General features: G+C 44.8%; 1 protein-coding gene across 3 annotated transcripts in view; it reads right to left on the bottom strand.

Moving 5' to 3' along the window:
• Positions 1-24,813, bottom strand: part of IGDCC4 (immunoglobulin superfamily DCC subclass member 4) — a 174,407-nt gene that overhangs the window by 114,060 nt on the left and 35,534 nt on the right. The gene's annotated exons all lie outside the window — the stretch shown is intronic.

Raw genomic sequence — 24,813 nt, 5'->3', positions numbered from 1 at the left:
CCCACCCAGACGCAGCACACACTTATCCCGGTCACCCCGGCACCCACTCCCCTTCTTCCAGCATCCTCCCTATGCCGCCGGACACCCGCTCACCTATCGCAGTTGTCAAGTTCCTTGCAGCTCCCTCTCCAATCTCTCGCCCCTGCTAGGGGCAGGGTGTGTTGAGCATCAACTAAAGTTTATGGCTATGGGCAAATTATCAGCAAGTGTGTAAATTCGCCAAGACGTGTGCAAGAAGTGTCACACGTGGAGCTGCACAAAACTTGGCAGTTATGCTCTTAGCATCAGCAGGCGCTTGTGTCACTGAAGCCAGTTTACCCCCAGGGGCAGAACTCGGCTCAACGTGTGTAGCAATCTGCTTCCTACCAAACTCAATGACTGTTCTTCACATAGGATGTGTAAACACACAGGAAAAGTCCTATCAAATTAAAGAAAATAAGAGCTTTCCTATAAAACTATATCCCTGCAATAGCATGCTATATGATGGCTAAAAACCTGCAGGAATTCTTAGACCCTTTAATTTTATAGCAAAAAAAAAAAACGAGAGTCCTGAAGCCCCTTAAAGACTAACAAATTTCTGTGGCATAGGCTTTTGTGGGCTGCAACCCACTTCGTCAGATTCAGTGGGTTGCCGCCCACGAAAGCGTATGCCACAGAAATGTGTTAGTCTTTAAGGGGCTACAGAACTCTCGTTGTTTTTGCTGTATACAGACTAACCCAGCTACCCCTCTGGAACTTTTAATTTTATAGTGTCATTTTATAGCGTAATCCTGACTGCACGTGGGCCCGGCATTGGGTGGCCCTGGCCACCCCGGAGCGCCGGCTGGACATGGCCTCAGCCACCCTGAGTCCCGGTTGGGTGGCCCTGAGTTCCGGCCTCAAGTCCCAGCCACATGTGACCCCAGCACCGGGCGGCCCTGACCACCCCAGAGTGCTGGCCGGCCTGTGTTCCAGCTGGGCAACCCCAGCCACTCCAAGTCCCGGCCAGGTGGCCCTGAGTTCCAGCCAGTCAGCCCCAGTGCCACATAGCCCCAGCCTCCCCAAGTTCCAGCTGGGCAGGGTGGCCCCAGCCACGGGTGGCCTCTGCCGCCCCGAGTCCTGGCCGCATATGGCCCCAGCCAGCCTCCCCTGAAGCAGGACGGGGTCATTAAGGGCGGGAAGAGCTGCTGCATGCTGCAGCACCCACCTGGGAGTGGGATGCAGCAGGAGGGTGCAGGGCTCCGGAGAAGAGCATGGGTGGGCACCTGTCCATTTAGGAAGGCTAAGCCTTCCCCTGCTTATGATACCAGCCACCCATGCTGGACATACATGGAGAGAGGTGCCATTTTCAGGTATCCTTAAGCCAAGTCCTAGATTCAAGGATGCACAGAGCCCACGGTAGAGGTTAAGAACAGATCCAAATTTGGATCCAAATGTGAACTGGCACAAAGTGCAGACAGAGGGCTCAGACCCAAGGATCTGATTCAGGCTTGTCACTGTTTCTAACAGGACGGGTATTTTATGTGTTTGTATTCAGAACTCCATCGCAGTGGGCTGACTGGTAAAGAGCAAAGCACTACAAAACAGCCAAACCCGCACTAACACGGATGGGAGCAGAATCAGGCCTAGAGACCTGGACAGGAACAGTGGAGCCTTCAGCTGACAGCCTAATCTGGGTTACAGAAAATTCACCCAGAGAGATCTAACAGGAACAAGATCGTGAACAAAGGCTGATTAGCCACGAATCGAGAGAAACCCAGCAAGGGCCAAGAGGGAGGAAAAAAATAAAAACAGGGAAAACCCATTAACGCAGGCGACCGATAGCTGCAAACCAAGAGTCAAAAAAAGAACAAGCAACAGAAGAATGGCCAAAATATCCGCCCCGTTGTCTCTGCACTCTAACCCCATGAGGAGACATGCAAGCACCTCCTAAAGCTCTATAGCAAATGCTGCATCTCCACTCCCAGTAAAAAGAAAGGATGTTACAGCTGCAAACTAATGGACACCTGACGAGTGCATCAAGTTTTACCAGGCTGATGGCAGTCTGCCTGCTGCAAAGAGGTATTCAGTCAGCCACCAGCAGTGAGAAAGTTAAACTGAACGGATCTTGATCTGGAAGGTTTCCAAACCAACACACACAATCCCACTTGTAAGTGAGTTCCACCTCCAGCAACAATGCCTCAGCGTTTCCTAAAAGAATATTGTCATTAATAAAATGCATTTGCTATTACAGTTCTCCAGAGACACTCAGTCAATGTTAGCTGGCAGTGCTGCTTCCACACACCAGTAATTTCAATCTCCACTGTGTTAGAAGCATCACATCCACTCTTTTTATGGCTCCACTCCAAATTATTTTGTCACTGCTCCAATCGAAAATGTTTCCTGCCTCTATAATGAGTTTATCAACACTGGATATGAACCACATGGCTCCCTGCCCATCCCCTATCGTGGAAAGCTACAGATTAATTTTATAGGAACTCAAACACCCTATTAAACCTTCTACTACCTACTGCTGATAAAAGGGCTGCATTTTAGCGCACTTTAGGCATGCAATTAGGGGCAATGACACGCAAAATTACACATGCAGAGGAATGGAATTGTTTCGGGTAGCCAATGGAAGTTCCAGGTGCAACTGAAAAGAAGGAATTTGCACTGCCCAAGTGCACAGTTAATTTAGTGACCCCCTGCCATGCAGGAAACTTGTCAGCTTGCAGCTAGCTCAGGGATAAGCATCTGTGCTGCTCACAGAGGCCCACTGATCTCAACTCAGAGTGACAGACATACGTGTTCTCCTCTATGCACTTTCCTACAGATTATAATGGCTCCTTCCCCACCTTCATCCAAACAATGGCCTTTTGTACCAAGAAGAAAATTAACAGCAGGTTAAAAGGTTCTGATGATAAAGAAACTAATTTTCATCCCACCTGCAATATAAATTTCCCCCCATGACCTCTTTAGTTCTTCAGACCGGGAGCAGAACCCTGCTTGTGCCTCAGTTTACCTTTTGACTTGAATCAAACAAACCATCACACCTGGTGTTTTCATAGTACTGCTCTCCCTCTGGGCACATGTATTTTATTACCATAAAACACCACCTCCCATGTAATACTCACTGCCTGCCATCATGGGGGTGTTCGGAGAACTGAAGTCTGCAAAGCCTTTGAACACAGCCAGCACTGCACGTGCTCAGTATAGCATCAGAGTTATGAGCCGGGTAAAAATGACTCCTCATCTTTTCAAACAGACCGAATGAAAACATGAGCTGCAATGATTCGGGCCTCAATATAAATCCAATGTGGGGCTCTCGACAAGAATAAGTTATTTGTTATCTGAATCAATACGTGACAATGGATCAGACATGGACAAATTGTTTTTCTTGTAACTTTCTTTGGGCCAAAATTCTACAAAGTGCGGCCCACCCCCAACTCCCACTGGAAGAGGGGTGTTAACAGGACACTCTACCTTGAATGGTCCCTTACAGCGTGTGCTAAGTACTTATGCTAAACAACCTGTTCCACCTTGCATTTTGCTGTGACCCTGGGAGTTCCTTCTTCCTTTCCCAGAGCTGAAGAAGCGCACTGTAATGCTTGAAAGATTGTCACCCACCTTGTAAGACCTTGGGCAAGTTTACTCTTAAAATGCTTCATTGACTGTAGCGTTTTAATGAAGAGGCTCTAAGCCAACGGCAGAGAGCTCTCCCAGTGTAGCTAGTCCCTTTCCCCGAAAAGCAGTAGCTATGGTGATGGGAGAAACTCTCCCATCAACACAGCACCGTCTACACAGGGTGGGGTTAGGTAGATAAAACTATGTTGCTCAGGGCTGTGGATTTTTCGCACCTCTGAGCAACGTAGTTATACCAACATAGGTCTGTAGTGTAGACCAGACCTACGTCTCTTTGTGCCTCAGTTCCCCATCTCTGTACAATGGGGATTACAATAGCTGTCTAGATGACAATTCCCAACTTCCCACAGGTATTGTTAGGGTAAATACATGAAAAAGTGAGAGGTGCTCAGATACTAGGGTGGCTGACTTTTTAAAGATAGGCAGGTATTTTTGTGGCTGACTTTTTAAACGTTGGAGTTTATAACTTTGTAGCAAATGTGTCTACATTTGCCGAGTCCAGATCTGGATTCAGGCTTCCACAAAGTTCTAATGGCTCTTTCTATCCCCCGAGTCTGACTCAGGCTCGGTGCTATTTCAAATATAACAGGAATTTTTTTTTTTTAATTTAAAAATGTCCGAGCCAATTCTTGAGGCAATTTATTACGTGAATCAGACTGAGACCCCCAAATACAGTTCACATAAACCACCGAACAGCTACCTAGTCGCAGGTGACATGCTCTTGATTTAAATGAGTATTTTACAATACCCAACTGTGTGCCAGACAACTTACAAAATAAATACAAAGTCAGAGTCACTGCCCCCAACTAGTTTACAATCAAATTTCTGGCATGATGTGACATAGGAAAGCAACAAAACAGCAGGGAGAGGGTGGGAAAAGGCAGACCAGAGATTACAGCAATAACATCATGTGGTTAACACTGCAGACATGGGTAACTTACTCATGCGATTAGCCCCCACTGAGTTCAATCAGACTATCTGTGTGAGTAAAATTAACTCACATGTGTAAGTGACCACAAAATCAGAGCTTTGGGTAGGGCAAGGACACATAATGGGAGTGTCTTTTTGTTTTGCATTCACACAGTACCTAAACACAATGCGGTCCTGGGTGCTTCAATAATGCAAATAAATAAACAACAACGGCAAAACAATGTTTTCACCTTTTAATAAAGGTAGTTATTTCAAAGTATTTGATTCACTTTTTGTGAATGTCACAAAGCAAAGCCAATACGTTATTTGCAGACCTGGTTGAACATAGAAAATAACGCCTATGGGGCCAAAATGAAAATATTTGCGACAAATGTTCATTTTGGTCAGTTGACAATTTTGGGGCTTTGATTAAAAGTTTCTAAAAATTAAAATTTCAACATTTTTGTTTCATTTCAATGGAGGGGGGGGAAAATTTTTTTTTTTCTTTTTACTTTCTCCTTTTGAGAGGAAGGGTTTACCCCGCCCCCCCACCCACACCCACAACCACACCACCCCCACCACCAAAATGGAGAAAAGACATTTTTCAACGATTCTGAAAACACATTTGAAAAATATCATTTAGAAAATTTTCATTGGAAAATGAAAAATTTCCCAGAACACTTTGAACAAAGCAACAAATTTTCATTTCTCCCACGTTTTTTCACAGAATGGATTTGCTTTTCCCTCCCCTTCAACAAGCTCAAGTGGTTTGACACTGTGATATTTTAATTGTCAAAACAACAGCCGAGGAGCCAGCCTCTCCAGACTGCCATTATCAATCTGCTGAGTCATCCACTCCCTCGACATAAGGACTAGTTTTTACGTTAAAGGATCCGCTTGATGTTACGCATTCAGCACTTTCCCAGTCCGTACAGAAGTGTGTGTAATCCTGCACCCACCTCTCAGTCGTGCGTGGGATGCGAAGGAGAAGGGGCATGTGGACACTGGAAGGAGAACAGTAAAAACCCTCTCAAAATGATGAAAAGTCTGCGTTTCCCACCCTTTAATCACCATTACCAGCAAATGCAGGTGCACGTCTCAGCACTGGGCACCTGAGGAAGTGGGGAGATAAGTTCAAACCTGCCCATAAGCACGTGCCAGTCTGAGGGCCAGGATCAGCAAATCACCAGAGGTCTCAGTGACCTAAGCTCGCAGCACCGGAGGTCAGAATTTCACAAGAACAAGTGGCCCTTGAACAAGCTCCCGAACGTATTTGGCATTAACAAGATATTTCCTGCGGTGCTGAGCAAGCAAAACATCTCCTTCCATCTATTGCTTCCCCTGCAAATAGAGGTATTGTAGCCACTCTGGGTGTGATTTTCAAAGGTGCAAATGGGCGCTAGACCCCATCTCCTATTGAGCTCCATGGGGAGGCACCTAATTCCCCTTCGTGCTTAGATTATCACTCCTGAAAGGAAAGGAAAGACCCCCTATCCCCCTCCAGTAACATCCAAGATCCCCGGTGTCCCTTGCCCAGTCCAACCTTGGCTAGCGCGTCAGGGTAGCAGCAGAACATTGGCTCTTGCCCTGCACTCACAGCTGTGTGTTCTGCTGGTTAAGTAATGCTCTCATTTCATACACAACGGGGAGAATTGACTGGGTCTGTTTTAGAACTTGGTCAGAGACACCCTGTTTTACGTCCTCTGTGCCAGTGGTGCCCAGGCTTATTACACAGGACGGCCACATAAACCTAAGCACAGCCGTGTGTGGCACAGACAGATTTGATGTATTTCAATCAGATTTAAAGTCACCTCCTGTATTGATTCATATTTTAAGTTCAGCTTGTTTCGGACGTATTTAGAAAGGTTGTTTCCATGTACAGTATTTTTTTGATGCTTCCTTGTGTAAACTAAAATGATGTAAACATGACAACAAAACGCTAATGAATCGGCCGTTAGTAGATGGTGTTGAAGGAGGCCGCGGGCCTTACGGAATGCTCTGATGGGCTGCATTCGGATCTCCAGGTTGGGCCCACCTGCATTAGCCCAGCAGCTCAGAAGACAAAGGGGACATCTGGCCTCCCCACCTGCAGCCTCAGCATGGATAAGCGATGCACACCCACAGAGCGAGAAAGCATCGTAACGGCACGTGCTCTGTTCACCGCTCCCCTCCAGTGTCCAAACCCTGACAGAACACGCGGGTGCTGGCCAGCTACACATTGCACACGGGCTTGCAGAGCCCATGTGAAATCACCCAGCCTGGCAGCATAGGTGCAGGCCTCGTATTCTGCTACAACATGCAGCACACAAATGCATCGCACCCTCTGGGCTCTCGCTGGGTTTCCACAGTTCCCCCCGTGCTGGGGCTTCTGTAGTGATGCCAACACATACTCTGGGCAAGGGGTGAAACAGCTGGAAATAGCAGAGGGTGGGACCAAGCATAAACTCTGACCTGACCTTACCCAAGGTTTGGTGGCTTGAATCTGGGCTTCAGTTCAGGCCAAGCTCTAAAAAATGTCCCGCACACCTTCCCCATCACTCACAAGTCTGCTACTAGGGGACAGGATCTTAACTCATGACAGAATGGCACAAACCAACAGCACCTGCGACTCTCTTCCTTCCTTTGCGCTGCTCAGGTGGGATAGAGTGGCTGCACACTGGCTGTACGGGCTCAGCTGAGAATTCATCCTGCATGGGGAGCTCTCAGCCGGTGTACACTTGCGTAACAGGCACCTGTGCCATTTGTTCCCACACATCCTTGTGTATGGGGGGCAGAGCAGAGGCTGGGAGCAGTGCTCTGAAACTTTATCAATGCTAAACAGAGCTAGCTGGTGTAAGTTAGAGCAATCCCTAGGCAGCTCTAAAGTTATGCCAGGATCAGGGCTGCAGGAGCCTCAGGGAGCTATAACCAGTATTCTGAGTGGCTCTTGGTACTGGAGAGAGGCCGAGCCTCACACACTGGTATAAATAACCCTGTGAAATGAAGGCTACTTCAGGCAAAGACAAAAATACGCACTGAGCAGGTTACCAAAAAGAGCACAATGGGAAAGTGACATAATCAATGCAGAAAGCTGGTTAACAAAGCATGCAAGGCAGAGGAGAATTCATCCATCAGACTAAGGATGGGAGACACATCCGGAGTGATGAATTACTTGCAAGAAAAAGAATCTGTGGAGACAGATTCTGCTCCAGCCGGGACAAGAAGGGGCTTTCTGAGACCCTTCAAAGGGCTCTCAACCAGGATCAGTGGTTCTTGTAGAACAGTTTAAGTGCAGAATGTCACATGAACCTTGTATTTATATAACATGTACAGTGAAGCCCTCAAAGCGAAATACCGAGGCATGCAAGTCCAGAGCTGCTGCTCCTACCAGTTATCCTGAAATATGTTGCTACTTCTTATGGCAGGGGTCTTATTTCTTTTGCACTTTCTTAGAAATCCTAAGCATCTTAACAGTTTATTTACTCCTACACAAAGCTATATAAAGACTGATCTCTGATGTACCTCGCAGGACAGGGGAGGAATGTGGTCACTAATCTAAGTGCTAGATTGCAAGGCAGAAGATTCTAAACCTGCCTCTAATACCAACTTCCCCATAGTCCTCAGTCACTTGAACTCTCTGCCTCAGTTTCCCTATTTGTAAAATGGAGATAACACTTTTCTCCCTCATAGGAGTGTAGTGAGAATTAATTAGTTAACAGCCATAAAAGGCTTTGGGGAAAAATGCATCAGATGAAAAGCATCTTCATTCAGTGCCCAACATTGAATTTCAGTGGGATTCGGGCACTCTGACCCTTAACTCAGCTTTGAAAATGCCACCATACATACTGCATACATTGACTATTGCTACTGACGCTGTAATATGGTCTTGCTGCTAACAGCGTGGTACAGGGGCTGGTAGAGAAATTCTCTTCTGCCTGTATTTGGTACTCGGATGATCCCCATTAGCGAGTACCTGAGCATCTCAGAATCTTTCATGTATCTATCCAAGTGAAGTAGAGCAGTGCTGTTACCATCGTTGTACAGATGGGGAACTGGGGCACAGAGAGACGAAGTGATTTGCCCAAGGTCGCCCACAGAGCCAGTGATAGAATAGGGAATTTAATTTAGGTCACAGGCTAGTGGCCCTAGCCACTGGCTCATGGTTTCATCACACAACTTTACAACGCATCTTTGATCCTACTCATGCACTTTTTACTTGAAAGAGCAAATTTCCGAAGAACAACAACTGCTCAGGAAAACTGGGCACAGAAAAGGCCCATTTGGTGCTAGCCAGAAATTTGTACACACAAATCTGGTCCCTTTTTGTGCACCCATTATAACTGCACATTCAAATGTGGTCCCGTCTTTACATACCAACACCTTCATCCTCCATTACCGAAAATCTGACCCTAATCAGATGTGACTGCTTCGGTTCTTTGGCTATTGATGTACAGGAATCACACGGCTGACATGGCATAGACTTGGCAGCCACACTTCACACCTGTCACTGTGTGTCACTGCCCAGATTTGTATTCCTCCTCTACACAATGCTTGATGAAAGGGGCAGACCATTTCCATACATGGCTTTTCTCACAAGAATGCACACACGACTTGTATGCTTCTGTTCATCACCCAAGGAAACTGCCCAAACATCTGTCCTGCTTTTTCATTTCCTCCACACACAGATTAAATGGCATTTTGTTGAAAATACTATTCTGCTTACACAGCTAAAGCTGGAAGGGGGTGACTGATTGTCTTGGGTGACTACCAATATAGACTATGGATCTTTGCATTCTTCGCTACTGATTCAATTCCAGCATGGATCAGTAGGAATCTAAATTTATTACTTTTAAATAGCGGTTTGGTAGCCTTCGTGAGTCAGGAATTCATTGTAGACCATGAAATGGATAGGTTTGCCCCCTGGGTTACAGCATAGTAGGAACAAACTAACAATCTCTGGATTTGCCCCATATGTTGAAAAAATTTTGTTACCTTTTAAAATAATGCATAAATATTTTGGTGTTCCCCTACATTAAAGGCGGGCCCACGCTGTAATGTTTGCATCCAGATCCAAATTTCCCCAAAGCCCACTGAAGTCAATGGAAAGACGCCCGGTGACTTACATGGAATCAAATCAGGTTCTTTCTGATGAATGGGACAGAGAGTGTGCTCTTCTGTACATGTTAGTACACAACCGGGCACAATGGGCCCTGATCCAGGCACTACAGAATACACATAAATAATAGGAAAGTAAGAAAGAGCATGGATCACTGACTCTCAGCAGCTGGATACTTTTACACCTTTCTTATTTTTTAGATGTGCACGCGATGACATACAGCCGAGACAACCACTAAACACACACACACTCAAGTGGAACTGAAAAGCTCCAGGCTTAAGTTTGAATAGGGGTAAAACGGATTCCCCTGCTTTCATGGATTACAAAACTATAAATAATTCTGTCTGGAGGGAGCTAGCAATCCAGCAAAATTGGACAGATTTCTGACAGGCAATTGATGGGTCAGAAGTGGGGCTGTAAGAGTGCTCCTTTCACATGCAGGATACAGGGTAACAGTTGGCCATGCATCTGCTGGGAGCACGCACTTTGCATCTGGCGACAGCATTTGTCTCATCATGTGTTGTGGTCTCTCCCCGCCCCCTGGAAATTTGCCTTTCTCAATAAAGAGGAGGAAAGACCTACCCAGGGACATACACACTCTGGTAACGTTTCAGATCTCAGAAGTAAATATGTCCTTGATCTCTGTAACACAGCCTGGGCAAACAAAAGGTTACTGTTCAACAGGAGACCAATGGCTTTGTTCGAAGGGCTGTGCTTTTAACAAACATTTCCAACAACAGCTAGATGACGACGACGACGACGTACTTGTGTTATTGTAATGCCTAGGCGCTCCAGTCATGGAACAGGATCACATTGTGCTAGGCACTGCGCAAACAGATGGTCCCAGTCCCAAAGAACTTTCAGTCTAAGCACAAGACAAGAAACAACAGGCAGACAGATGGGGGAGCTCCCAGTGAGACAGTATTAGTCAGCATGGTGGGTCTCAGCCCACCGGCGTCCTAACTGTTGTCAAGTTTTTTGTAGGCATCACGGAAAAGGAGAGTTTTAAGGAGGGATTTGAAGGAGGATAAAGACTTAAGTCTGCAGATGTGTACAGGGAACTTCCCCCAAGTGCGAGGGGCCACAGGGGAAAAAGCACAAAGATGCTTGTTGGAAAATGGCGACGGAAACTGGCATCCCGGGCCCACTCAGGGGCAGGAGTTGACATTTCGATAGTGAAGGCGAGACGGTAGATAGGGTGGAGATAAGTCATGAAGGGCCTTGAAAGTGAAAACAAGCAGCTTATGTTTGATGCGATAGAGAAGGAGGGGCCAATAGGGGGGTTCCAAGAGAGGGGTGACAATGGGCTACAAAAATAATCATCAGCGGTTGAGAAAGGAGGTAGCCGGGAGGGTCTGGGCTGAGGGGGAGAGTCAGAGCTCTGTTTTAGCCACGTGGAGCTCGATCTGACGGTTAGACATCCACATGGAGACATCAGAGACAGACCAAGATGTTAGTTTGGATTGAAGGAAGCCAGTCTGGAGCAGAGAGGCAGACTTGTGAGTCATCAGCACAGAGATGGTGGCTGAATTTGTGGTTGTGGATGAGATTATGAAGAGAGGAGGTGTGCAGGGAGAAGGGAATGAATGGCAGCAGAGCAGTCTGCCCCTTCAGGACCTGCAGAGCCAGCGAGCAGCAAGCCCTGGCCTCAGGAGAAGGCCTACAGGCAGGTATTGGGAATCAGCTGATCCAGCTGAACAACGGCTAATGTTTGGTTCTGATTCCCCGCTGGAAGACATAAGTGAGGCCCCAGCTCTGTAAGAAGAGAAGGGCCAGGAGAGGCAAACCCTTCCCTGAGCAGCAGCAGAAGGCTGCACCAGGGCAAGGACAGGTAGGCAGGCCCTGTGGGTCCCCTCAGGCAGAGATCTGTGATCCCTGAGCTACCAGGGGGTAGAGGACTCTGCAGTACCAGTCTGGGTCAGGGCTGATATTTTTCTTACTTTGCCATGTTTTTTTGCATGTGCGTGGCAGTGGAATAAAACGTTGAGAAGTGAGTCATAGGTGGTGAAAAGGCGGCTAGGACTTACATGCACGCAACACGCTTGCACAGTGTGCGTCCGGTCTCCCATCTAGTGGCTGGTCCACACAGAAGGTAGCAGCCTACTACTGCCACCTGCTAATGGAATATACTCCTTGTGCTTACATGGCAGAGGTCTGCGTTATGATTCTGGGTTCAAGCCCCAATGACAATGGTCGGTGATGCTGTTACACAAAGAATTGAAATTGAAATGCTCACGTCAGGTTAATAAAGTCAATTACTCTTAAAAATGGGCCAAAGTCCCCACTTGCATGGACGTGAGTCAAGTTCTGCCGGCTCTTACAATAAACACTATAGCCTTCTGCAGTCCCAGCTCCAAGACTGCTCTATCCCTCCTGTCCACCGTCACATTCTGGGCCGTTACTGTAAGGTACTCCAGTACCTCTTTTAGTAAGCTTGAATAAAGACTGAGTACCAACTTTGGGACAGGATTTGCCCCAATGAAATAAAATTATCATCAGCTGAAAGCTTCCAAAGTATTTATGTGAAAATCTTTGAATACGTTTAGTTAAAAAAAATGTTAAGGATGTAGAAAGAAAAGACCCAATACAGCAGTGGTTCTCAGTCAGGGGTACATGCACCTCTGGGGTACACGTCTTCCCAGGGGTACATCAACTCCTCTAGATATTTGCCTAGTTTTACAACAGGCTACACAAAAAAGCACTAGCTAAATCAGTACAGACAAAAATGTCATACAGACAATGACTTGCTTATACTGATCGACATGCTATACACTGAAATGTAAGTGCCATATTTATATTCCAATTAATGTATTTTATAATTGCATGGTAAAAATGAGAAAGTAAGCAATTTTTCAGTAACAGTGTGCTGTGACACTTTTGTATTTTTATGTCTGATTTTGTAAGCAAGTAGTTTAAGTGAAGTGAAACTTGGGTGTACGCAAGACAAATCAGACTCCTGAAAGGGGTACAGTCGTCTGGAAAGGTTGAGAGCCCCCGCATTACAGCACAGGCAGATTAATGCTTCACAAATAGCAAAGTACAAAAGTTTGCTAATCTGACACACTTCCAGGACTGACATCACTTTTAGTTCTTGGCAGCAAGAGATTTTCCTGGAGAGCTGCTACTGTACGGCAGGTCCCACTTTGCCTGGAGACCGGCCAGTGCATTTCCTATTCCATGCGCATCTGGCACATTGGAACTGGCTTATGCACCTTGCAGAGTCCAAGCCAAAGAAAACCTTCCAAAGCGCAAGAAAAGCTTTTTAAACAGTGCAAGGAAAATGTTCCCTGATCGTGTGTGTTCTGCTAGATATCACACTCCGAGAAAAGAACTCTTTTTTTCCCTCTTCTCTATCTTGCAGCGCATGGCACAAATTCAAATTGCAGTTAAGCCTCTAAATTGTCGCCTGTCTTGATTTTTGTATTTATTTTGGCTGTCGAACCAGGAGATTCAACAGCATAATTAATCTCGTTTAATCAGGAGTGAATAGCATAGAAGACAAACCAAAGGGATTCCTTCCACAGGGGTCTCCTGCCATATCTGTGAGGCAACCACTGCAGCATTCTTCCACTGAAGTGTAACAATCTGCTGCAGCTCTTCCTGCGGTCTGCGCTTGGGGGGGGGAATTTTTAAATTCCATTGTCTAGTTCGAAGAGCAATTGCATTTGTCCCCAGCAGCGTAATATAAAGCACCTTTTCTTCTTGGGAACTTTAAGCACTGATCATTAAAAAGGAATAATGTGGCCTTAGCCCTTGTTAAAGACACACATTGCAAATGGCAGTCTCAGAAAGAAGCCTGGACTGAGACTGTAGTAGCTTACCGCCTTCTGAGGAAGAAAAGTATTCTGCATTGCTGCGGAGGCAGTGCTGCGTAGCAGTTAGAGCAGGACACACTGTACCCTAAGCGAGGGGAAGGATGGCTCCTGGAATTTGAAAAACCCAGGGTCAATTCCCTGTTCTTCCATAGACTTCCTGTGCAACCTTGGGCAAGTCTCTCTGTGCCCCCGTTTCCCTTCTGTACGATGGGGATAACAGCACTGCTGCACCTTCTCTAGCGTGGTAGCATATGCAACTTCCAAGCATGCTCCCAACCGGGTCACTGTAGGCATTGTGCCTGCACGTAGGAGGTGCAGCGCTCTGGGCTGCCTCAGCATGCCACTGGCTCTCAAACCCATAGCTCGGTTTGCTGCAAAACGGGATCGGGTGGGTGACAATAAAGACCTTTGCAACTGTCATACACGGGGGTGGGGAGTTGCACTGAGGCGGCTTTGGGACATTGATCCAGTGCGTCCATCCTATGGCTGTTAATATTTGCACGAGTCCATCTAAGACTCTGCGTGCATTTTAAATAAATCAAAATTAATTAATGGCATTACCCATGATTCTAATGGCGTCACCCACTGAACAGTCATGCTGGGCTAAACCTCTATTACACTTATCTTGCTTATCTTTCTGATAAGTTTTCCATTACTTCTTCCACGCAGAGTAAAACCCAGAAAGGTTGCATCAACAAAAACAACCGCCATGCCACATTGCTGTGTACAGATTGCAACTAAAAAGCTAGGAGTCATTTGAAACTATAACTAGGGCACAGTCTGTTATTCGTTGCTTTTATCTAAAGCAGTGTTTCTCAATTGGGGTTTGTTCCACGAGATGAATTTCAGGGTTCTGCGAAAAATTGAAACCGCGCCACCGAAAGCTGCTGAAATCGCGCCACCGAAAGCTGCTGAAATCATGCGCCGCTCAACTCCTGACAGCGCGCGCTGCTGAACCCAGCCGATACCGCGCCACCGAAAAGGGGAAGATATCCCGGATTTTTCAGTGGAGAGTATCGCATGGCCCCGCAGAAGTTAAAAAGGGTTCCGTGGCCAAATTTAATTGAGAAACACTGATCTAAAGGTTTCCAAAGGCTGCCACAGTCACTTTGGTAGATGAATATCATGTGTGTGAATGTCACACACTCGGCATCAATTAAATGAATACAATTTGACTGTTTCTCCACAAGCACAGATTAACCAGTGATTTTCCTGAATTTTGACAACACTCCTGCTACTTCGAACCCAGATTAGCCACGTCTCATATTAGGGTGTAGTGGCTGGTGTCCTGCTGAGGTATCACTTTCCTTTAGATTCATAGATTCCAAGGCCAGAAGGGACAGTTGTGATCATCTAGTCTGACCTCCTGTATACCACAGGCCATAGAACTTCTCCAGTATAATTCCTAGAGCAGAGCTTTCAGAAAAACATCCAATCTTGATTTAAAAATTGTCAGTGATGGAAAATCCATCGCGACTCCCTGATAAACTGTTCCAATGGTTAATTACCCTCACTGTCAAAATGTTACACCTTATTTCCCGTCTGAATTTGTCTAGTTTCAATTACCAGCTGTTGGATCGTGTAATATCTTTATCTGATAGATTGAAGAACCCTTATTAAATATTTCTTCCCCATGTAGATACTTACAGATTGTGATCAAGTCAGCCATTAACCTTCTCTTTGTTCAGATAACTATATTGAGCTCTTTGAGTCTATCGCTGTAAAGCAGATTTTCTAATCCTTTAATCATTCTTGTGGCTCTTCTCTGAACCCTCTCCAAATTATCAGCATCCTTCCTGAATTGTGACCATCAGAACTAGACACAGTACTTCAGCAGCGGTCGCACCATTGTCCAATAACAAGGTAAAATAAATTCTCTATTCCTACTTGAGATGTTCTTGTTTACACATCCAAGGATTGTATTAGCTCTTTTGGCCACAACATTGCACTGGCAGATCATGTTCAGCTGATTATCCACCACAACCCCCAAATTGTTTTCAGTCACTGATTCCCAGGATAGAGTCCCCCATCCTGTAAGTACGGCCTACACTCTATGTTCCTACATCTATCTTTAGCCCTATTAAAACATATATTGTTTGCTTGCACCCAGTTTACCAAGTGATCCTGATTGCTCTATATCAGTCACCTGTCCTCTTCATTATTTACCACCCTCCCAATTTGTGTCATCTGATCATTTTATGTTTACTTCCAGGTCAATGATAACAATGTTAAATAGTGTAGGGCCAAGAACAAATCCCTGCAGGACCCCATTAGAAAAAACTTCCATTCGATGATTCCCCATCTACAGCTACATTTTGACACCTATCAGTTAGCCATCTTTTAATCTATTTAATGTGTATCATGTTAATCTTGTATCTTTCTAGTTTGTTAATCAAAATGTTATGAGGTACCACGTCAAATGCCTTACAGAAGTCTAAATATATTACATCAAAACTATTATCTTTATCAGCCAAACTTGTAACCTTACCGAAGATAGATATCAAGTTAGTTTAACAGGATCTATTTTCCATAAACTCATATTGAATGGCTTTAATTATATTACCCTTCTTTAATTCTTTATTCAACAAGTTCCATATCAGATGCATCATTATTTTGCTTGGCATCAATGTCAGACTGACAGATCTATAATTACCTGAGTCATCCTGTTTACCCTTTTTAAGTGTAGGCACATTAACTTTTGTCCAGACTTAAAGAACGCACCTGGTGTTCCAAGACTTATTGAAAATCAACACTAATAATCTAACAAGCTCCTCAGCTGGCTCTTTTGAAACTCTTAAATGCAAGTTATCCAGAACTGCTGATAGAAAAATGTCTTACTTTGGTATCTGCTGTTTAACATCCTCCTGAGATACTGGTAGAATGGAAAGGGTGTCATCACCATGTGATGTGACTATATCATCTGCTTTTTTCCCAAAAACAGAATAGAAATGTTTATTGAACACTTCCGCCTTTTCTATATTATTATTGATAATTCTATCATTTCCATCTAGTAATGGACCAATACTAGATTCTTCTTGGTCCTAATACATTTTTAAAACACCTTTTTATTGTCCTTAACTTTGCTAACCATAGATTTCTCATTGTGTCTCTTTGCTTCCTTTACAAATTTTCTACAATACATAGTTTCTGATTAATCTTAATTGCTATCAACTTCCCTTTTCTTCCATTTGTTATATGTTTGGGTTTTGTTTTTTTTTATTTGGTACAACTGCCTTCACATCCCCTCTAAACCAGATTGTTTTTTTAACCAAACATGGCCTTCTTCCTCAATTGTGACTTTGGGGGCATCTAGTAAAGAGCTCATAAGCAATTGAAATTATCATTCACGTTTTTCTGATTAAATTCTTCCTCCCAGATGATTTGGTTCATCATTGTTTTCAGCTTTGTGAAACTGGCCCTTTTAAAGCACCAAGTATATACATCACTGGTCTGGACTTTATTCTGTTTGCACACTATAAACGTGATGAAGTCATGATCACTTCTACCAGCTTTATCATTAATGCTTAGTTCTGTGATCAGTTCGTCGTTATCTGTCAAGGTGAGCTCCCCCACACTGGATGCAGCACTTCTTGAGTTAGGAAATTGGCATCTATAATAAGCATGTTTTAGTACTGGCAACATGAGCCCTCCTGCATACATCACTCAAATTGAAGTCCCCCATGATCACACAGCTTTTTTCCCTACACATTATAGATAGATGCATAAGCAGCTGGTCATCCTGCTCCATAGTGTTATTTGGTGGCTTATAGCAGACACCAACTAACACCCCATCTTGGTCTTTACTGGTTAGGACATTGATCCATGAGCATTCAAGATCACTTTCATCTGAGGTATCAGTTACTTGGAAACAGATTTTTGACACAGCATGCCACTCCCCTACTCCCTTTGCCCACTCAATCTTTCCTAAATTGGTTATACCCACTGATTTTAACATGTCAGTAATGGAAAATATCCCATCAAGTTTCGCATTACCAGCTAAACAAAATGTATGCTCATAAATGAGCATTTCCAATTCCTCTCGTTACCCTAGCTCCTAGCATTGGTGTTACAGGCAATTAAAGAATTTCTTCTCTTCACATGCTTTGGTTCCTTTGGTCATGATCTGCTGAAATTAATTGTTCTGTCAAAATACCCTTAATGTGTATAAAGTTATGAGATTTTGCTGCATGGTTGTTATTGAAATATGTTGTGAGTTTAGGAGATGCCAATTCACTGCCAGCTCTCCAGTGGCAACAAAGGTGGTGACCCACACTCAAACGGGCATTAAGCGACCATCACAAGCCATTGACCAGAAGGGGAATTGTAAACAAGAGATTTACAATTCTGTAAGACACAGTTGCGCAAGCACCACACAACAGGGATTGATCAACTCTATGACTCAGCAAGGCCCACCAGGACATGCCTGGGCCAGTATCTTTCCTGGGACATGAACTGAGAGTATAAGGGACAGTGGCATCATCAGCCCATCTTCTCCCCCCCCCCCCCCACACACACACACACACACACACACACACACACACACACACACACACACACACACACACACACACACACACACACACACACACACACACACACACACAAGAAGGCAACAAGAGCACTGGGAAGACAAAGACTTAGAACTGAAGAGATTGGTCCCAGGCTAAGAAGAGAATTTAGCCTCTGTATTAAGAACTGTAACCTGCCTGAAACCTCCAGTGGGATCAGAGAAGCTGTTTGATTCAAATCTTACTTAGTCTATTAAAGTTTAGGATTTAGACTGCAATTTTATTTTTATTTCTTAGATAACTATCTCTGACCTTTATGCCTACCACTTATAATCACTTACAATCTAACTTTCTGTAGTTAATAAACAATTTTAATGTTTTATCTTTACCAGTGAGTTTGTCTAAAGTGTTTGGGGAATCTGCTCAGATTACAAAGGCTGGTGCATGTCCACTATCCTTTGACGAAGTGGGGAACTAATTAATGAGCTTGCATTGTTCAAGAGAAGTTTTGAGCAGTGTAAGATAGTACATTTCTGGGGTGCAAGGCTGGGGGGATTTATTAGTGTTTCCCTGTGTACGGTTCATGAGTGGCTGTTAGAGAACATTCATGCAATTTAACTGGGTGTGTCCCTGTAGGTTGTTGACTGAGTGATGACAGCACCTGGATGGGTTTGCTGCTTCTCGCTAGCAAAGCACATTAGAGACAGTCCAGGCTGCAGAGTTAAGGGGCCACCACAGTCCCAGGTTGAACCCCAAGGAGCCCATCATACCCAGATTTACATGACAACCACTCACACGGATCATCTGCAGGATTGGGGCACCTAGCACTTCCAGCACTATTGTAGAGATCCCCACCTCTTGAGTGAAAGGAGTAGCTCCATTAGCTAGTAGCAGCAGTAAACTTATCCTGTAATGGATCAGCCATTAAAAAGGATGACACTTCCATGAAAGTCTCATGCTTGACCTTCATTGCATGCCTACTCTATCTACGTACTGTGACACTCCAGAGGGTAGTTAAAATATAGATTTTACATGGCATGGAGTGTTACATTTCATTGAGACCAGGTGTTACACTAACACATCCCCTGAAAACAAAGGGCCCAGAAAGATAAAACAAATCAATAGCAATAATAATTTATTCATCATGTTGAATTATCAATGTCTGTCATAACACAAAAGCGAGTTGATGCTTCATAAATGTCAGTCGCTCACTTTCCTCCTCTCTGCTCTCACAAAGGCATTTAAACCAGCAGATAAAATTTGTGGGCCAAAATCTACAGGTCTTAACTCAGTCCTTAAAGAGGACCCTCTTTGAGCGTTTTACACAAATTAGGACTGAACACAAAGTGCAGGGCTTGTCTTTGGCTGTGTGCGCCTAACGTTTCTGGTGCTTCACACCATGGCTCCCGTTGCTGTTTGCATAAAGCTACATTTTCAAAAGTGTGGAAAGGGACTGAGGGGCCTAACCCCATTTTCGAAGACACCTAAATCACAAAAATCTTCTGAAAAACGGCAGTACAATCCCACGCCCTGTCTGCAGCGGGAGGGGTTGGGACTGCCCCTCCTAATACAGAGAATAAATACATTTCATTTTGTAAAGGTCTTGCTCCTTGCATTTTGTTTGCTTTCGTTCTTTTCTTGAAAAGCTACTCAAAAAGACTGCATAACTTCTCACAGAAGTTTGGGGTGCCTGGGGTGAACTGAGTCTTTGGTTTGCAGTCATGTATTTACAGCGTATACCCACATTAAAATTCCAAGCTTGACAAACGGCACGGGAACAATAACGTATCAGAGTGCTGTAACTGGCTCCCATAATTCAGTTAATGAAAAATACAAAGCAGATGCAATGTTAGAAACGCTAATGCTAATGCAATCTAAGGTAATTATCGGCAACAGACCATCAAACGAGTGCATTATGGGCACTGATCAGAAATAAAAATCAGATGGCCAGAGTCCAGCATAACAGGGCTTCTCTGTCAGCAAATGCAGATGCTGCAGACTCCTGTGGGCCTCCAGGTTCCACAATCCCAGGCTCAACTCCCATTGCAGTGGGTGGAGAACTGCAGCATAGCGCTTCCCTCCCCCACCCCCCGCACTCTCCCCGGCATTCCACATGGCCTCAGGGCCCGCACACCTACCCCTAAGCCTCCACACCGGGGGAAAGCATGGACAACCACAGTTTCAAACCCACAGACTTGTGAGATCCACAGTTGTCATACATGGAGTTACAATTGACATCAATGGTCCTTCCTCTTGTTTACCTATTAAGGTTCCCCCTTTTTTTCTTTGGTAAATTACAATGTATTTACTTTTAAGTTCTTCAAAAAAAAAATTGGAACCGTTTTCGTAAGAGAATAAAACTCTTTTGTTTTGGAGGTGAATCTTCTTTATTAACTCAGCATGTCAAATGCCTGCTGGCACTGAATGTAGTTGTCTTGTACACTCAGCCGCTCCACCTCTGCCCACCACCGCTGAGGCAAGTTCTCCCCTTGTGCTTCACAAATGTTATGCAGGACACAACAGGTAGCTACAACCACTTGGATATTTTTCGCACTGAGATCCAATCTCATGAGTAAACAACGCCAGCAACGTTTCAATCTTCCAAAAGCATATTCAGTTGCCATTCTGCACCTACTGAGCTGGTAGCTGAATCTCTCTGGGGTAGGCCGGATCCCGAGAACCACAATTGGCATTTCAACATTGCTAATGATAATCCGCATGTCAGGAAAGAAGGTCCCTGCTGTAGCTTTCTGAACAGTCCTGTGTTTTAAAGATGTGAGCGTCTTGCACCTTCCCTGACTAGCCAAGACTGATGTCAGTGAAGCATCTCCAGTGATTCACTAGTGTTTGCATGACCATGGAACAGCAGCTCTTTCTGATGAGGTACTCTGTGGGAAGGTGGCCTGGGGCCAGAAGAGGGATATGCATGCTGTCTACTGCTCCACTGCAGTTCGGAAACCCTATAGCTGCAAAGCCATCCACGCTGTAATCCCACTGGTCAGTGATTGTTTCTCAGACCCAGAACCAGAGCTGCACCAGCTGTTCTGTGAATACCAACAACCGCCGTGAATTGGTTCTCATGATGACAAATCGTCACGTTCCCCGCGGTTCTTCTTGCATCTCTGCAAATACTGGAGGATCATGACTCCTGTGCTTGTGACAGAGATGGCGGAAAGTGACATGGCCCACACAGGTTCATGGGAAATTGAAAACAGGCATGAAAATGATGGGACAGGGATGATGTCATGGGAACTGGGAACACTGCATTGTGGAAAATTGATCCTTTGCTCCCAGTCACCCCAGCGCGAGTCATATCTGCCCCACCAGGCACTGCCAAAACTACCCAAAAGACAGTGAGCTGAACAGTGGTGGGTTACACAGTGGGATACTTACCCATGGTGCCCTGCACTGGGCATTGACATGAGCACTCCTGGTGAATGCACACGGCACCGATGCAAGGAACCAAGTATACACGTTCCCAAGCAATATACTAACTGTGGTAGCTGTAGGCTGACATAACTAGCATTGGCGAACCTGTGTAGTGGAGACATGGCCCCATTCTTATCATCTGCCTGTGTTGCTGCTGCCCCCCCATTTGTGGAGTGAAACTAATGTTACGAAAGAAAAAAGAAAAAGGGCAAAGCAGCATTCTGGCTATTTCTTATTTTTCCCAATTCTATAATTAAAATATGGAGTATATTTTGCTGTTCCTTTTCCATAGTTTCACGGCTTTGTGTACTTTAGAAAAATTCAAACAGAAAACTTAATAATAAATAATAATAATCTGTTCTTCATCTACACATTTCAAAGAACTTTACAAAGGAAGAGAAGTATCGCTATCCCTTTTTTTAGAGATGGGGAAACTGAGGCACGGAGCCATGATGTGCTCAGCGGCAGAGCTGGGAATAGAACCCAGGTCTCCTAATTCCTAGTTCACTGCTATAGGCACTAGAGCATACGGCCTCTCTCTTCAAATGTAACTATTGCATGCACAGCAAAATACTTTCCCAATGCAAATTTCATAAAGATTTTTACTCACACTTTGACGCAGCAAACAGGTGGAGTCTGTCCTGCCCTAATCTGTTCATTTTTAAAAAGCCTCTATGTATTCAGCCAGGATGTACAGTTGAGGATTTCCGTGCAGGGCTGGTACACAAATTGTTGGTAAATAATTTGCATTCTGTATGTTATTGACAGAGTAGAACAGAGTGGCCCTGAACCAAATGGGTAAATATTAACCACTTTATAAACGGCCCATGGCCCTGATACAGGGAGTAGGAGGTGCACTGTCTGAGCTGTGCTTGGATAGATACAAACACTCCAAGATTTAATGGAGGGCTAGGGATCTGGGCTGGAATAAAGATCCTTTCCCCTCAAAGTCACAGGCTTGAAGTAGATAGAAATCAGAAGATCAAAGCTATCACCAAACAATGACTCAAGCTGGTGATTTCAGTTCAGTTCCCAGTTGGGCAGGTTACATGCTACAGAAGAGAATACCTACAGCTGGGCAGAGACGGAAGAGGCAGAAGGCCACTGGTTGGTCCCTTTCAACAGTACTAAATTCACTCAAAAACGTACAATATAAAAACTAACCTGAACAAAAACGAGTGGGGAAGTTTCTTATATGGCCACCAAACAATGCGTTAAGCAGCGTCACAGTGGCTGGCTGAGGAGTTCAGTGGTAGCACAACATGCTGTCGTGTGAGGGATCCATCCTCAGACTTTCACCATCTGCGCAGGTGGGGCCTCAGAGGAAATTTTCCACCCTCATTCCCAAAGGCCGCCCCCCGCAGAGCAGGGGGCACCAGAGTGGGACACGTCCGCCATTTGGGGCAGAAGAAAGGAGGGTGATTGATAGAGGGGAAAGGAAGGGAAGGTACTGGGAGGGTGGGAACGACAGAGACACTCCTATAAAAAGGCTGTAGGTGGGTCTGGTTTACGCCAGCAAACAAGCAAACACAGTGAAGAGCAAAAGCTTTGCCAGTTTATCACCTTGTTTTACTAGCATCACAGCTGCTGAGGTCCCCTCCGGGTGCTCTCCCAATAACGAGCAGCCTCACACCACAGGGGCCAACTTCTGCAGCTCTCACTCGAGGGACTAGTCCCATAAACACCAATGGAAGTTGCAGGTGCTCAACACCTCTTGGGACCAGGCCCTCCATCCTTCCTCAGGCAAAACTTCCATCAGCTCCAACAGGTTTGCGGGGACAGAACCGGACCCTTTATCAGCTACCTTGTCTAGGCCCGCCGGGCCCCGTCAAATGAGATGCTAAACAGCACCCGGCCCAAGTGGGAAATTAAACAACAGGGTTTCAACCTTAGTTTTTGATAGCTCTGGGTTTTGGCCTTTGAGCCAGTGCCTCCCCATGACCTGCACAGTCTGTGAAGGAAGCACAGACAACAGGAGGAGGAGAAAGCTCTGATTTATCACTGCTTTCATTTAAAAAGCAAAATTCAGCAACTAAAGAGGCTCCCCCCCCTTCCACACCATGCCTCCTGAGGGACCATCCCATCTTTAACTAGATGAAAACGATCCGTGTGGATTTTTTTTTAAAAATCACTTCTCCAACAAACGTACGTTTCCCTTCACAGACTCCACTGCCAGTTGCCTAGCTTGAGTTGTCATAAAAAAAAATTACAGCGTGACACTATATGATGTACTGTAAATCAATACAAATAGCCACAGGGAAAATCTGAAAGGCACACAGAAGGCGCATCGTCAAATGATATTTATGAGCATAGGATGCTGCAGAATAGAACAGCTTTAACTCTCTGGTGTATTTCCACTATTTACAATGAGATCTGAAAATTAAAATGATATTTTATGCTTAACGGCGCAAACGAGACATATGAAGTCCTTCTCTCATTCCCATTTACAATATAAACGTTGGGTGATGGCCCTGGAACAGCAGATGGTCAGAAACACTCTCCTGGAATATTCAGGCAATTCAACTTGAATCTGTGCCCAAATCATTTAACTTTAATGGATTCTTTCATTAACAACCAAAGAAAAGAAATACGGTTGCCAGGACATTAAAATCACTTTTTCAATTATACTGTTATAAAATCGAACAAATTAGCTGTAATTCTTAGCTGAAGCCTAAATGGAAGCATGACTTTATGAAAGAAATGAAAATTGATTTGGATTAGTGGGCATCAAGGGCTTTTTAAAAATTAACAAGATTCTTATGACTTCATAGCATGGATGGGTTAGCCAGAGTTTTCGCCGCTCTGCGTTTGTTCCCTGCCAAGGCATTGGTGCGGGCTTCACGGGTGCTTGGTACAATGGTTTTAATTAGACAGGAACTGGAGGCTGTAAAGTTTGAAGCTGGAACAAAAGTTTCTGAAAAAGTTTGGGGATGTTTGAATACACAGTTTGGGTTCAGCCTAAGAGGGCCAAGTTCACAGCTTGAGTGTGGGTCCAAACCTCCAACCTTTAGAATGTTTCAGGTAAGAGGTTTTCATTCATCATTTACATGACAGGGGCCCCAATCAGTGATCCAGGCCCCACGGGGCTGTGTGCTATACAGACATGTAATAAAATGTCAAAACAACAATCCCTCCTGCCCCAAAAACTTTACAGTTTCAGATTAGAATGTAAAACACCACAGGTGGACAAAACAAAGGTGAGATGACAGGGAGAATTTAAGTAACCGAGCACCACTGTAAGTAATGGAGCAATTGATAAACACCTCCGCGTGGAAAGAATAATTATTTTGTGAGGTACCAGGGATAAGGGAGCTCTGATTACAGTGATGGGAATCAAGCTAAGAAAGAAAAGAACCAGGCTGGAGATCAGCTGAAGCCCTCTGAAAGAAAACTTCATTTGGAGGGCACAAGTTCTATTGATCCTACTAAATCCATTGATCCTACTAAATCCAGGTAC

The sequence above is a fragment of the Emydura macquarii genome, unplaced genomic scaffold (assembly GCF_026122565.2).
Source record: "Emydura macquarii macquarii isolate MOO-44397 ecotype Brisbane River unplaced genomic scaffold, CSIRO-AGI_Emac_v2 contig_1644, whole genome shotgun sequence".
In the NCBI taxonomy this organism is placed as follows: Eukaryota; Metazoa; Chordata; order Testudines; family Chelidae; genus Emydura; species Emydura macquarii.
This window is presented reverse-complemented; position numbering and strand designations above follow the sequence as displayed.